The sequence below is a fragment of the Crinia signifera genome, chromosome 19, assembly GCF_055691185.1.
Source record: "Crinia signifera chromosome 19, ASM5569118v1, whole genome shotgun sequence".
NCBI lineage: Eukaryota > Metazoa > Chordata > Amphibia > Anura > Myobatrachidae > Crinia > Crinia signifera.
In genome coordinates, this window is record NC_139226.1 from 46,167,821 (window position 1) to 46,180,460 (window position 12,640).

Below are 12,640 nucleotides of genomic sequence, written 5' to 3' on the forward strand. Positions count from 1 at the left end.
TGGCCTTGGTAGGCTCCTTGGCCTGTGCAGCAGCTCTTCGGCCACGGCCAGATGCTGGGGCAGGTGGAGCAGATGATGTTGAGGGGTTGGCTGGTCTACCCCTCCTGCCAGCAGGGAGTGTTGCTGGTGGTAATGCACCAGAAACGGATGACATTAGGACCCTGTTGCTGGTAACCAGCTCCACCATAAGCTCATTATGGTGGAGGAGGAGATCATTTTGGCGGGTGGCTTGCTCGGCCAGCACCTGAGCACTTGCAGCCATGGCCTGATGCGCCTCAGCCATGGCCTGCATGCTCGCAGCGATGGCCTGCTGGGTGCTGACCAAGCTCGCCATGATCTCCTCGGTCCTACGCATCCGTTCTGATGCCAACTCTCCCTGCTGGTTGATGTCCCCAAGCATGTTGGCCAAGCTGGCCAAATCGGCTTGGGCCGATGGCTGCTGCTGCACAGGCCTACCCCTGGGGCCAGGTGGCACGGACTCCTCCACCTCCTGAGCAGAGTCGTCACCAAGCAGTGGGGTGTCTGTGGAAAATGATAAACACAATTAGGACACATTCTAAGATAATTACTTGCACAAGTTTATGGCATGACCAATATTTACCTTCAATAAAAGACGCAAACACTTCAGCTGGGGCCTCGCTATCCATCGTGCTCACCCCCCTGACCTCCTCAACTGATATACAGCTCTCGGCCATCAACTCCAGGGGGGTGAGCTCTAGCCCTGATGGCATGGGCCCGGCCCCAGATGTCTGGCTGTGTTCCCACCGCTTGGTCATCTTCCTCTTCAGGTTGGTTTTGAAGTCCTGCCACCTGCAATGTAAGTTGACATATTAATACATGTCACTCCAGATGTTAGCTGTTGCAGCCATTGCTCTGTGCTACATATTACGACATGTGCTTAATGTCCAAAAGATAACATTACATGCAACTATGATATCAACCGTTACAATACACATTCACAATCACCGTACTCTAACTCTCAACTAAATAACATGGCAATAATGTCTGTGTATCGTAACAACCTCACGGGCCATTTGCTAAATCCATCTAAGCATGAATTCAATCATTACTTGGCTATTACTGGGCACATGTATCACAAAACAACTTGCCTCTTCTTCACATGGTCCGTCTCACGAACTTGTGGCGCTACTTCATTAATCTCTGCCGTTATCTGTTCCCAAATCTTCCATCTGCGTGTGTGTGTCAGCTTCTCCGATGGACACTCAATCCAATCACGTGCTCGGGGAACCAGGATGGCAAGCTCCTGTGCTTCATATGCCTTATTTCTTGTAGTTGGTTCCTCTGTTGCCCTCGCTCTCCCCTTGCCACGTCCATGGCCACGCCCCCTGGCACGTGTCGCTGCACTTGAAGTGCTGGCCATGGTACTATCTTGTGAAGTCCCCGGTTGTGTTTCAAAAGATTCTGCTGATGGTGCATATGAGGCAGCTGCAGGAGGCTAAGGGCACTTGCGGCTCTCCCCACTCGTCGCCCAAGGAGGCCAGGACGTGCTAGAATCTATCGCACACGGGTGACTCTGTTTGCTATGCCCGATGATGAGGTACTTACTAGGTACCGGTTACCGCCACATGTAATTCTGGATCTGCTCACGTTAATTGAGAGCGATCTGGAACCTCTACACGGGATCACGACAGCAATTCCGCCTCACACACAGCTGCTGGCGGTGTTGCATTTCTGCGCCTCAGGATCATTCCAACAAGTAGTGGCAGTACTTGCTGGAATATCTCAGCCGGCCTTCTGCCGAATCCTGAGGCGTGTGACGTCGGCCATGTTCAGGCGCAAGGGGCACTTCATGGCCATGACATTTGCCACCGAGACCCTGCGCAGAAGCCAGCAGGCCTTCCATCAAATTGCTGGCTTCCCTAATGTGATAGGGGCTGTGGATGGCACCCATGTACCATTTGTGCCTCCATCTCGAAGTGAGAAGATATATAGGAACCGCAAATTGTTCCACTCACTGAACGTGATGGTGGTATGTGGCCCATCCATGGAAATTCTCGCCTTCAACTCGAAGTTTCCCGGAAGTGCCCATGACTCTCATGTCATCCGACAAACCGGGATATGGCAACGACTACAAGAGCTGGAAGGCCGTGATGCGTGGGTTCTGGGTGACTCCGGTTACCCATGTACGCCCTGGCTACTTACGCCGTACAGCTCCCCAGAACCGGGCCCACAGGAGGCATTCAATCGGGCGCATGTTGCCACCAGGCAAGTGGTGGAGCGCTCAATTGGCCTTTTAAAGGGCCGATTTAGAGTGCTCCACCGCACTGGTGGTGACTTACAGTATGCGCCTGAAATGGTGTCGAGGATCGTGGGCCTGTGTATATTTTTCCACAACATTGCTGTGCGGCGTGAGATACCCTTTGATGAGTGGGAGGTACCATCTGAGCCGCAAGATCCGCCCATGCGCCCATCCCGCGCCCCTGAATGCCGGAGGGGATACCAGCTGCGGGACTCTGTGGCGCAAAGATACTTCAGGTACATTTTATCTAGTGGACCAGAACACACCAATTGTTGTAAAAATCACCCCTTCAAATAAGTACAGTGTGGTAGTTGTCAGTGTTACAAAACGACAATTAGCCAGCCTGCCCTCCTAATGGCAAAGAAATAGTAGATATTTATCATATGTGCTTAGTTTTGGGGGAAGTACAATATAGGTGCTCATTATTATACCTTGTACAAGGGATCTTATGTGTTTGTTATATCTTCATTATTGTAATTGATACTATCCCTGATGACTGGTGAGTACATTGATTTATTCTCGAATGTGTTGGGGATTTTTTCCTGTGTTGATGTATGATTTGTTTGCAGATATATATATATATATATATATATATGATATTTCAATTTATTAACATGTTTAAACATTTCAAGGAGCAGGCAGGCAGGCAGCCAGGCACCCAGGCAGGCAGGCAGGCAGGCAGCGCTGGTGTATAATGCTGGACTCAGGATACCTGCAAGTATGTGTATGTGTCTTTTAAACATAAATGTACGCATACACATAGATGCATAGAGTAAGTAATGCTAAGTACAGCTATGCGTTGCTAAGCTATAGCACGCGTTGCTTGGCGGAGCGAGGCGTTATTGGATTTGCTAAGTGCATACACACTGTGTTTTATATATATCAGATTTGCCCATTCCCATACATCAGCACTACTGTTTTGAAGGCATGCGAATTTGTCACCATTTGTGTTGGCGCAGAGACGCTGTTCATGTAAAGATGAACAATAAAGTTATTAACACAAATAACTGTGATAAACCAATGACACCACCTGATTGGTTGATTGATGCCATTGTTAACATGGCGGAGACACGCAGGGCAGAGCCATTTTCTCCTGCGGAGCTGAGGGCTCTGGTCTCCGTCATGGAGACAAGGCTGGGCCGTGCGGGGCCCTTTATCACAAATGGGCAGAAGCGGCGGGCCTATGCTGCGGCAGGGCGCAGGATTTTCGCCCGCACTCGGGTGCGGAGGACCATCGGCCAGCTCGAGAGGCGGTGGTCGGACCTCCGCAGGCGCCAGCCCCAGCTTCTCCAGCAAATTAGGGGCGAAATAGCTGATTGTGAGTATTTTAGCTATGAAATTTCGCACTTACATCATAGCATCTAGAAACAATAAAATGTGTCTCATGATAAGTGGGTGTCCATGGGTTTAAAAGTCCATAGACTGTTATGTGTGCTTCTTCCTGGTTAACATGCAGTCATGTGGCTTTTATATGTAATGACATAGCATTCATGATTCAGATGCATACAATGTGCCAGATCTAATATGTGTTCAACATTGATAAATGCCAGGGTTGTAATGATTGAACAAATTACTAACAATCACATAATAACTTAAATGTCACATTTTGGAGTCCATTAACAGTAAGGAGCTACTTTCAAGCATCGTTTGCCAACATTATCACCCTTCCATGTATGTCTTGTTATGGATTACTACATGTGCCCCAATGACCCGACATTGACCATGATTTTGTTTTCTACCACACAGCACGAGCCCGAGCACGACAGGCACGGGAGCAGGCCGAGGCAGCCCTGGCGGAGGAGCAGGTGCAAGACCGTGATGAGGAGGTGGCGGCGAGGGTGGAGGAGGAGCAAGTGGAGGAGGAGGAGGAAATGGTGGAGGAGCAAGTGGAGGAGGTGGAGGAGATGGTGGAGGAGATGGTGGAGGAGGTGGAGGAGATGGTGGAGGAGGTGGTGGAGGAGGAGGAGGTGCCTGAGGAGGTGGTGGTGGAGGAGGTGGAAGAGGAGTTGGTGGCAGAGGAGGAGGTGGAGGAGGTGTTGGTGGCGGAGGAGGAGGTGGAGGAGGTGGTGGTGGTGGAGGAGGTGGTTGTGGCGGAGGAGGTGGAGGAGGTGATGGTGGCGGAGGAGCTGGCGGAGGAGGTGGCTGAGGAGGCCACGGTTGCCCCAGAGGTGTCCGAATCCGAGGGGGAGGAGGCGTGTCAGGCCCCGGAGTCCCATCAGATCGGTATGTTTACATAATGCATCATTCATGAAGTAGTTGTACTGGTATTTGTTATGTAGCACTGGTGATTAAAAATTTTGGTACAATACTATTAATACAGACCCCAAAGTGGGTAGCTACAGATACAGGTACGGGTTAGATGGGGTGTCCAAGGCATCCCTTTCATCCAGGACACCTCTGAATTACACAGGTTTGTGGGATGGCTTGGAGCTCCATTTTGACTGCCACATAACCGTTGTAGTTAAACAGGATCCTGGAGTAAAGGGATGAGTGGATCATTTGTGGATTAAATTCACCTGCTGCAAGCGTTGATTATGACCCATCAAATAGTGGAATCTAGATTTTTGGTGAATGTTATTTATAAACTATAGGATGTATGCTATAAATGGAGTATGGCCCGGCCTACCTTGGAATGGAGTCACAAGTTGCCAGTGTCCCAGGAGCCTCCTCTACCTAAACACCCCCTGTAGTTCAGATTGTTTTTTTGGCCTCACAGAATTGTAGGTTGGTTTAGACTGAATTATGATTTTGAGGATGTGTACTGTGCATTCCTGACATTTGCATAACTCCCATGCCACGAACCATCACTGAACTTAGACTGAGGAGATTGTGACAAGTTCTTATTGACGGAGGCCATGACATGCTTGTCATTGGTTAGTCATGGGTGGGTTGTGACTGAGAAGAAACACTATGACTGTTATGTCTTCTGCAGAGTAAAGGGTAGAGGGAAAAAAACACAGTATGTAGTAAATAAGTTTGCATGTATGTATATATGTATGTGTCATATCTATTTATCTATGTGTGTCTCTATCTCTCTACATAGATATATATATATATATATATATATATATATATACACACACATGTCACCTAGCATTTCTGCAATGTATGTAGCAGTATGTGAAATGTATGCATGAATATCATGACTAATTTTTGCCCCTTTGACATGCCCACAGATGCCACAACACCGGCAGATGAGGGAATTCGTGGGGCCCTGCTGCGGATGGGCCACCATTTGCGTTTGTTAATCGCGGATCTGCAGGACCTGCGCGATTTGCTTCTTTAATTTTTTTTGTTTATTTTTTTATATTTCATTGTTAATTGTTGCTCGTAATAAATAATTTATGCAAGTTCAAAGTTGTTGGTTTTCTTTGCACATTAAACAGTATATGTGTAGATTGTTTATAATATTTTACACAGGGTCTAATACAAACCATTGCACTTCAATTGCTGTAAGGGTTAATGTGTGCAATGCATGTGTTAGGCATGCTTGTAAGGATATATTGGCATCTAATTGATTCCAATTCCAAATAAGCATTTTTTTATGAGGATAGGTAATTGAATAAGTGGGTCATGTGATGTATTGCAGAATATACATAATAGTGGGTTGTTTGGCGTAAATACTCCGCTTACGGGCGGTAGCACCGCTTGGCTCCCGTTCGTATGCGGTATTCCCGAGCATACTCTGTAATACTCTGTAATACCGTGCAGAATCGGAGTGTTTCTCCCGCACACGCATGGTTTGTATGTCGTCCGTAAACACGCCCTGTTCTTAAAGAGTGAGTCCGTCCGAATGCGGAGGACACGTGGGCGTTTCTACGGACGATGGCCGCACGCGGCAGAACACCGTGGCGTGCGGACCGCTCCGTAAGAATGCGGGAATATCCGCACCGATCAGAATAAAGGCCATAATCCACCAGTCCAACTAAGAGGTCATCGGCATATAGGGATATAATATTATGACCGATACCCACCGTCCCAATTCCTTGCCTTAGTTTACAGTTGGTAGAACTGATGGGATTGTCTCAACAGCTTCTGGTTGACCATTACCTGTAGATGCTCTACCCACCTTTGTTTTACCATCAACCATTCCTGTCGTGCAGAGTCGGTCTTTTCATCTATATATATTTTTTCTTTGTCTAGTGTTAGTTTTTCCAAATCTAATGCTTTTTCACAATTTTTCTTTTTAACCCCTGCAACTTTTTTAATCAAACTACCCCTCAGATAGGCCTTTAGGGTATCCCAAACTAGGTTAGTTTGAGCCGTTCCCTCATTAAACCTATAAAATTCTTTGACCAGCCCACCAAAATCATCCCAACCACTCAGTTGGGGGATCCAGGACGGGTGTAATTTCCAAAAAGTAAACCCGCGCTGTTGTCTAGTATCTAGCTGCATTACAATCGGAGTGTGATCAGAAATGCCTTGTGATTTATACTCAATTGATTCAATAACCTTCAACACATTCTCAGAGACCAAGATCATATCGATTCTTGAAAAAGTGTGGAATGTTGCCGAATAACAAGAGAATTGTTTAACTGAGGGGTATCTTTCCCTCCAAGCATCTCTCCACCCTATTTCACGGATGAAATTAGCAAAATTACTGCTGGTATGAGTGTAACCCCCTTTACAATTCCACCTATGCTGACTGGGATTCATAACTACGTTGAAGTCCCCGAGACATATTACTGAGCTATCGGGTCTTTCTATTAAAAATTCAACCGCAAGCCTCAACACATCGAACGAGAAAGGAGGAGGGATATATATAGCAAGGATACAGTATCTAGTCATATCAATACATCCCTCAACAAACACGTATCTTCCATATGGATCAATTTTTGAGGACAGCGTTTCAAACTTAACATTTTTCCTGATTAACATGGACACCCCTCTGGAGTAGGGGGAGAAACAAGAGTGGAAGGACGCTCCTATCCATGATCTATCTACCGCCTTCACCTTCTCACCAACCAGGTGAGTCTCCTGCATACAAACTATATCGGCCTTCAAAGACCTACAGTGTCTTAGTACCAGGGAGCGCTTTATTCTCTCATTTATCCCCCTAACATTCCATGTCAGGATCGATATCATAGTTCTGATGGTAATACATTTCCCCCAGAGTCGGAGTTAGTCCCTCCAGCATCGAACCTGAGGTATATTGCCTAGCATCTACATCTTTAGAGGCAAAGTAAGCACTTGTATACTCAACGAACAAAACACAACATATACCCCGCTCCCACCCCCACCCTGTATAGCCTCCCCTGTTAGGTATACCTACACCCATACCCTCCCTCTTACACTACCATACACAAACAAGAACAAAACAAAACCCTATCGATTCAATCGCCAGAGGCAAATTACTCAAGGTCACTAACCCAATGGCGTGCCTGCCCTCCGTTTACCCCACCAGGGACCCCCTCCCTCCCCTCACGTTCAATTCGACCGGATTATGTTAGCTACCAAAAAAAAAAAAAAAGAAATGAAAAAAAGAAGTACGAATGAGCAACGCTATTAAGAAATATTTTTGCAGGCAATAAGAACACCACATTTGTAAATGCTAAGAGCTTTCGTAGTTTATATTAGCCTATTGTGACATCCGGGCATGGGGAATGATTTAGCCAAACATTATCGCTAATACAGTTACAAAGAGACCGGGATCCTTATGCAGTAAGCTGCCGCCCCGCGGGGTGATATCTGTCCAGCCACTCCGCAGCTTCGCCGGGGCTGAGAAAGAACTTTGACTCATCATTCGTAACTATTCTCAGCCTCGTTGGATAGAGCATTGAATACTTGATGTTGAGCTCCCTTAACCTTGATTTTATATCGCGAAACCGAGCTCTGTCCCTTTGTACATCCAGTGGAAAATCGGGAAAGATGGAAATTTTTTTCCCGTTGTGAGTTAAGTCCCCTTTATTTCTAGCAGTTCTCAAAATATTATCCCGGTCACGGAAGTGGAGAATTTTAGCAATAAGTGTTCGCGGTTGACCGCCAGGTATCGGAGGTTTGGATGGAACGCGGTGCGCCCTCTCTACTGCAAAGTAGGGCGAAAGGATCTCTGACCCAAGATTTTGCTTTACCCACTCCTCCACAAACTTTTCTGGCGAGGGTCCCTCCACACTCTCTTCCAGGCCCACAATTCTAATATTGTTCCGCCCTTCCAAATCGATGCTTTTGCTTTGGAGCTCTTTTACTGCTTTCTCGAGCATTTTGACCTGGGTTTGCAGTTTCATTTACGGACGCATTGTTTGCATTATATTGATCCTCTCACATTTTCTGTAATCACCGTATGCATATTGCCAATCAAAATATTGTCCATAATAAATACAGGATGTGGCCAGGGGGTCTCAGGTGGTCAGAAGTAATGTACTCAAAGCCCAGCAGTATTCATAAATTTATCAGGTTTACATGGCTAAACTCAAGGAATATGTGCTTGAAATAGGCAATACTTAATGGGTGCCAACAACACTATTGCCCATTCTCCATCACTGACATTATGATGTCAAAGTATGACCGATGTCACAGACCCATACTATTCATTCACAGTACGAGTGCAGTGCACATGCAAATTGATGGTGTGACGCTCAGGTGTCACAAGATGGTTATATAGCATAAATGTGCTGATGGTGTGACGCTCAGGTGTCACAGGATGGATTATATAGCATAAATGTGCTGATGGTGTGACGCTCAGGTGTCACAGGATGGATTATATAGCATAAATGTGCTGATGGTGTGACGCTCCGGTGTCACAAGATGGGTTATATAGCATAAATGTGCCGATGGTGTGACACTCTGGTGTCACAAGACGGTTATATAGTATAAATGTGCTGATGGTGTGACGCTCAGGTGTCACAGGATGGATTATATAGCATAAATGTGCTAATGGTGTGACGCTCCGGTGTCACAAGATGGTTATATAGCATAAATGTGCCGATGGTGTGACGCTCGGGTGTCACAAGGTGGATTATATACTTTAGCAATAACATGCTGATTTTTTGAAGATCAGGTGTCACCATTTTGACCTTTTAAATTAAAATGTTCCCTCGCGAATGAAAAATGTGCCCTCGCGAATGAAAAATGTGCCCTCGCGAATGAAAAATGTGCCCTCGCGATTGAAAAATGTGCCGTTCCCGTGATCAGCACCCTGCCCTAAAAAATTTCTAGAGTGAACACTAGGTAGGCTACTATAGTTACACACAATTTGTAAGTAAAACGTGATATACTGTACAGGGTAGGCGTGTATACTGTAGTTACACAATGTGTCAGTAAGCCAGTGATATACAGGGTAGGTAGATGTTACACTGACGGTCTGAGAGCAGTGATTCACTCCTAACATTCCGTTTATAAATCGTTAATGGTATCATTCAGTGTTTAAGACCTAGATCGTTCACCCACCAGGTGAAGCAATATCTTTATCAATATCGTTCACCCACCAGGTGAAGCAATATCTTTATCAATATCTCGTTTGCTAACAATATTGCATAGAGGTGATTCAGTATATCCATTCAGCCTTCTGCAGCTATCTATCCTATGGCTTACAGGTAACTCCACTATTGAGCTCTTCTGTCTAGGCCACACACAGTAACCTATCACTGTTACCATAACAACACAGGTGTTCCACCAATGCGTATTTCACTTTAATGGCTTTATCAGGGTCACACATGACCAGTAGCGGTGCCCGAACAGACCTTCTGAGAGCACAGAGGCTGAAGCAGCACTGACAGACCCCTACCCAAACTTTAGTATGGTACTTGGCAAGGCCTGATACACTTAACAGCATTAAGACATGTTATATTGCTATAAAAAACCCTGCCCCAATCTGCAAAGCGCCTCCCACTTTGGTAAAATATTTGCCCCTTTCAGGGTTGTAAATTGAGGCAGGTAGGAGATATGCTATTCTGCCCTTGCTTATACATACACATAGTCTAAAGGTGGCCATACACACTCAGATTTATCTTCAGATCTGGCTGCTTGAAACAAAACAATGGTTATGGATGAGAGCAAATGACAGTTTACCATTTGCTTGGAAATGTTGGAAAACAGACAAACTGTCACTCATCTATAACCATGTTTTTGTTCCAACCAGCCAGATCTGAAGATAAATCTTACTAGTGTATGGGCACCACTTTATTTGTATACATATATTTGCCTGTCTGGCTGCTGCTAATACCTGTGTGATGACATCACAATGGCCCTGTGATGACATAACAGTGATTCTATGATGTCACAATGCCTGGTGAGCCAGGACGGAACACTAGGAATCATTCTGTTGCCTGGTCCCGACTTGTGCAGTCAGAGCTTTTGAACGTGTCTGATTATTCAGCGTTTTCAGTTCATATATTGTGTTTGGAGAGGAGCAAGGAGAGAGAGGAGGAAGGAGGAGACAAACGGGAGCAGCCCTGCGCTGCGTCCCGTTCTATAGTGGCAAGGTAAGTGCGCTTTTATTTCTATTCATTCTTTTTGTTTGAGCAATTGGGGTTCTTCATGGATTTCTTAAGGGGCGAGGCTCACCTGAAAGTGGGCGTGTCATAGCATAGAAGGCGGTTATGTCCCAATTTAGTGGGTGTTTCAGGGGGTCTTTGCCCAAATCTGAGGGGTTATTTATTATTTATATCACTGCCGGTTCCCAATGACCCCCAACATTTTTGGCGTTCCATATGAGCTAAAAGGGTTATTCGATTCCAGTGGGTTCGTGTCCCCCCCCCCCACACACACACACACACACACACACAAACACTTTTTTATTTTGGTTTAAACCCTTTCTTTTTGTTGGTGGTTAAATAATCACAATTTGCATGTTACAATGGGCACCGATATTATGCCCACATTTCACTGCAAATGAGGTTGCTGATAAATGGGCTTTAAATAATAAAGCCCTTTATTTCCCCCATTACTCCATTATGGTATTGTATTCGCTGATACCTGCATATCTGTGGTCAGTTGTGTAACACATATTTATACTGATCCTACTAGCGGAGCATTGTGATTCCGGATTATAATCGTATGAATATGAAATGAATTGTAACATTGTGACAGGAGATCGGGGACCATATTCACTTTTTGCTTTTCATGGCGCCCAGAGAGGTCGCGTATAGTAGCGTAAAGGGCTCGCTTGGCTGCCTATTTCCGCTGCCTATCAAGCAGGTAAACTCCATCCCGCCAAAGGCACGCCCACCCCGCCACACAAATACCCGCACTATGCTGCAAACGCGTACGCTTACACATTCACACGTAAGCACCCGCATCAAATGATTTTTCCTCTGTTCGTTGTGTTTCCGTCCATTATGACTAGAAGGGATATTTGTGTATAGCTTATTTGTTATTTAATATTTCTATTTTATCTTTAATTAAGGTGACGCAGTTAGTCAAACTTGCTACAAGAGGGGAAATGGCCCAATTGCCATCAGAGAGCCAAACCAAACAAGAACCCCGGGAGAGGCAGATGCCCCCGGCACCGCGGGTAAGACAGGCCCCACCGCCTCCCCGCGAGAAAAAGGCACCACCGCCTCCCCGCGAGAGAAAGGCACCACCGCCTCCCCGCGAGAGAAAGGCCCCACCGCCTCCGTGCGAGAGAAAGGCCCCACCGCCTCCCTGCGAGAGAAAGGCCCCACCGGCACCGAGGGAGAGACAGGCCCCACCGGCACCAAGGGAGAGACAGGCCCCACCGGCACCAAGGGAGAGACAGGCCCCACCGGCACCAAGGGAGAGACAGGCCCCACCGGCACCAAGGGAGACACAGGCTTCCTCACCATTGAGGAATTCGACCCCGTCAATATCCACAGTGTGGCAAGAGCCACCGTCACGATCAATGGAATGGTATACGCCCCCATCACCATCCATGGAGAGGCAAGAGCCCCCGTTCCAATCCACGGAGTGGCATGAGAACCCATTCTCAATGGACTGGTATTCCGAGATCCCAGAAACATCCACAGAGTGGCAAGAGTCTCAGGAAGCATCCACGGAGTGGCAAGAGTCCCAGGAAGCATCCACCGTGTGGCAAGAGTCCCAGGAAGCATCCATGGTGTGGGAAGAGTCCCAGGAAACCTACACGGAGTGGCAAGAGACCCAGGAAACATCTATGGAGTGGCCCCCCTTCACCACCCACAGAGTGGTATACGCCCCCGTCACCATCCACGGAGTGGTATGCACCCCCGCCGCCATCCACGGAGTGGCATGTGCCCCCGTCACCATTTACGGAGTGGCAAGCGTCCCTGTCACTGGAGTGGCATGCACCCCCTATACCATCCAAGGAGTGGTATGCACCCCTGTCACCATCACGGAGTGGCATGCACTCCCAATGTAGAGGCGTCCCACTACATTTCAACTACTGTTAAATATGGAATATTGCACATAACAACCAATCAGACTGTATCTATTATCTCCTATACG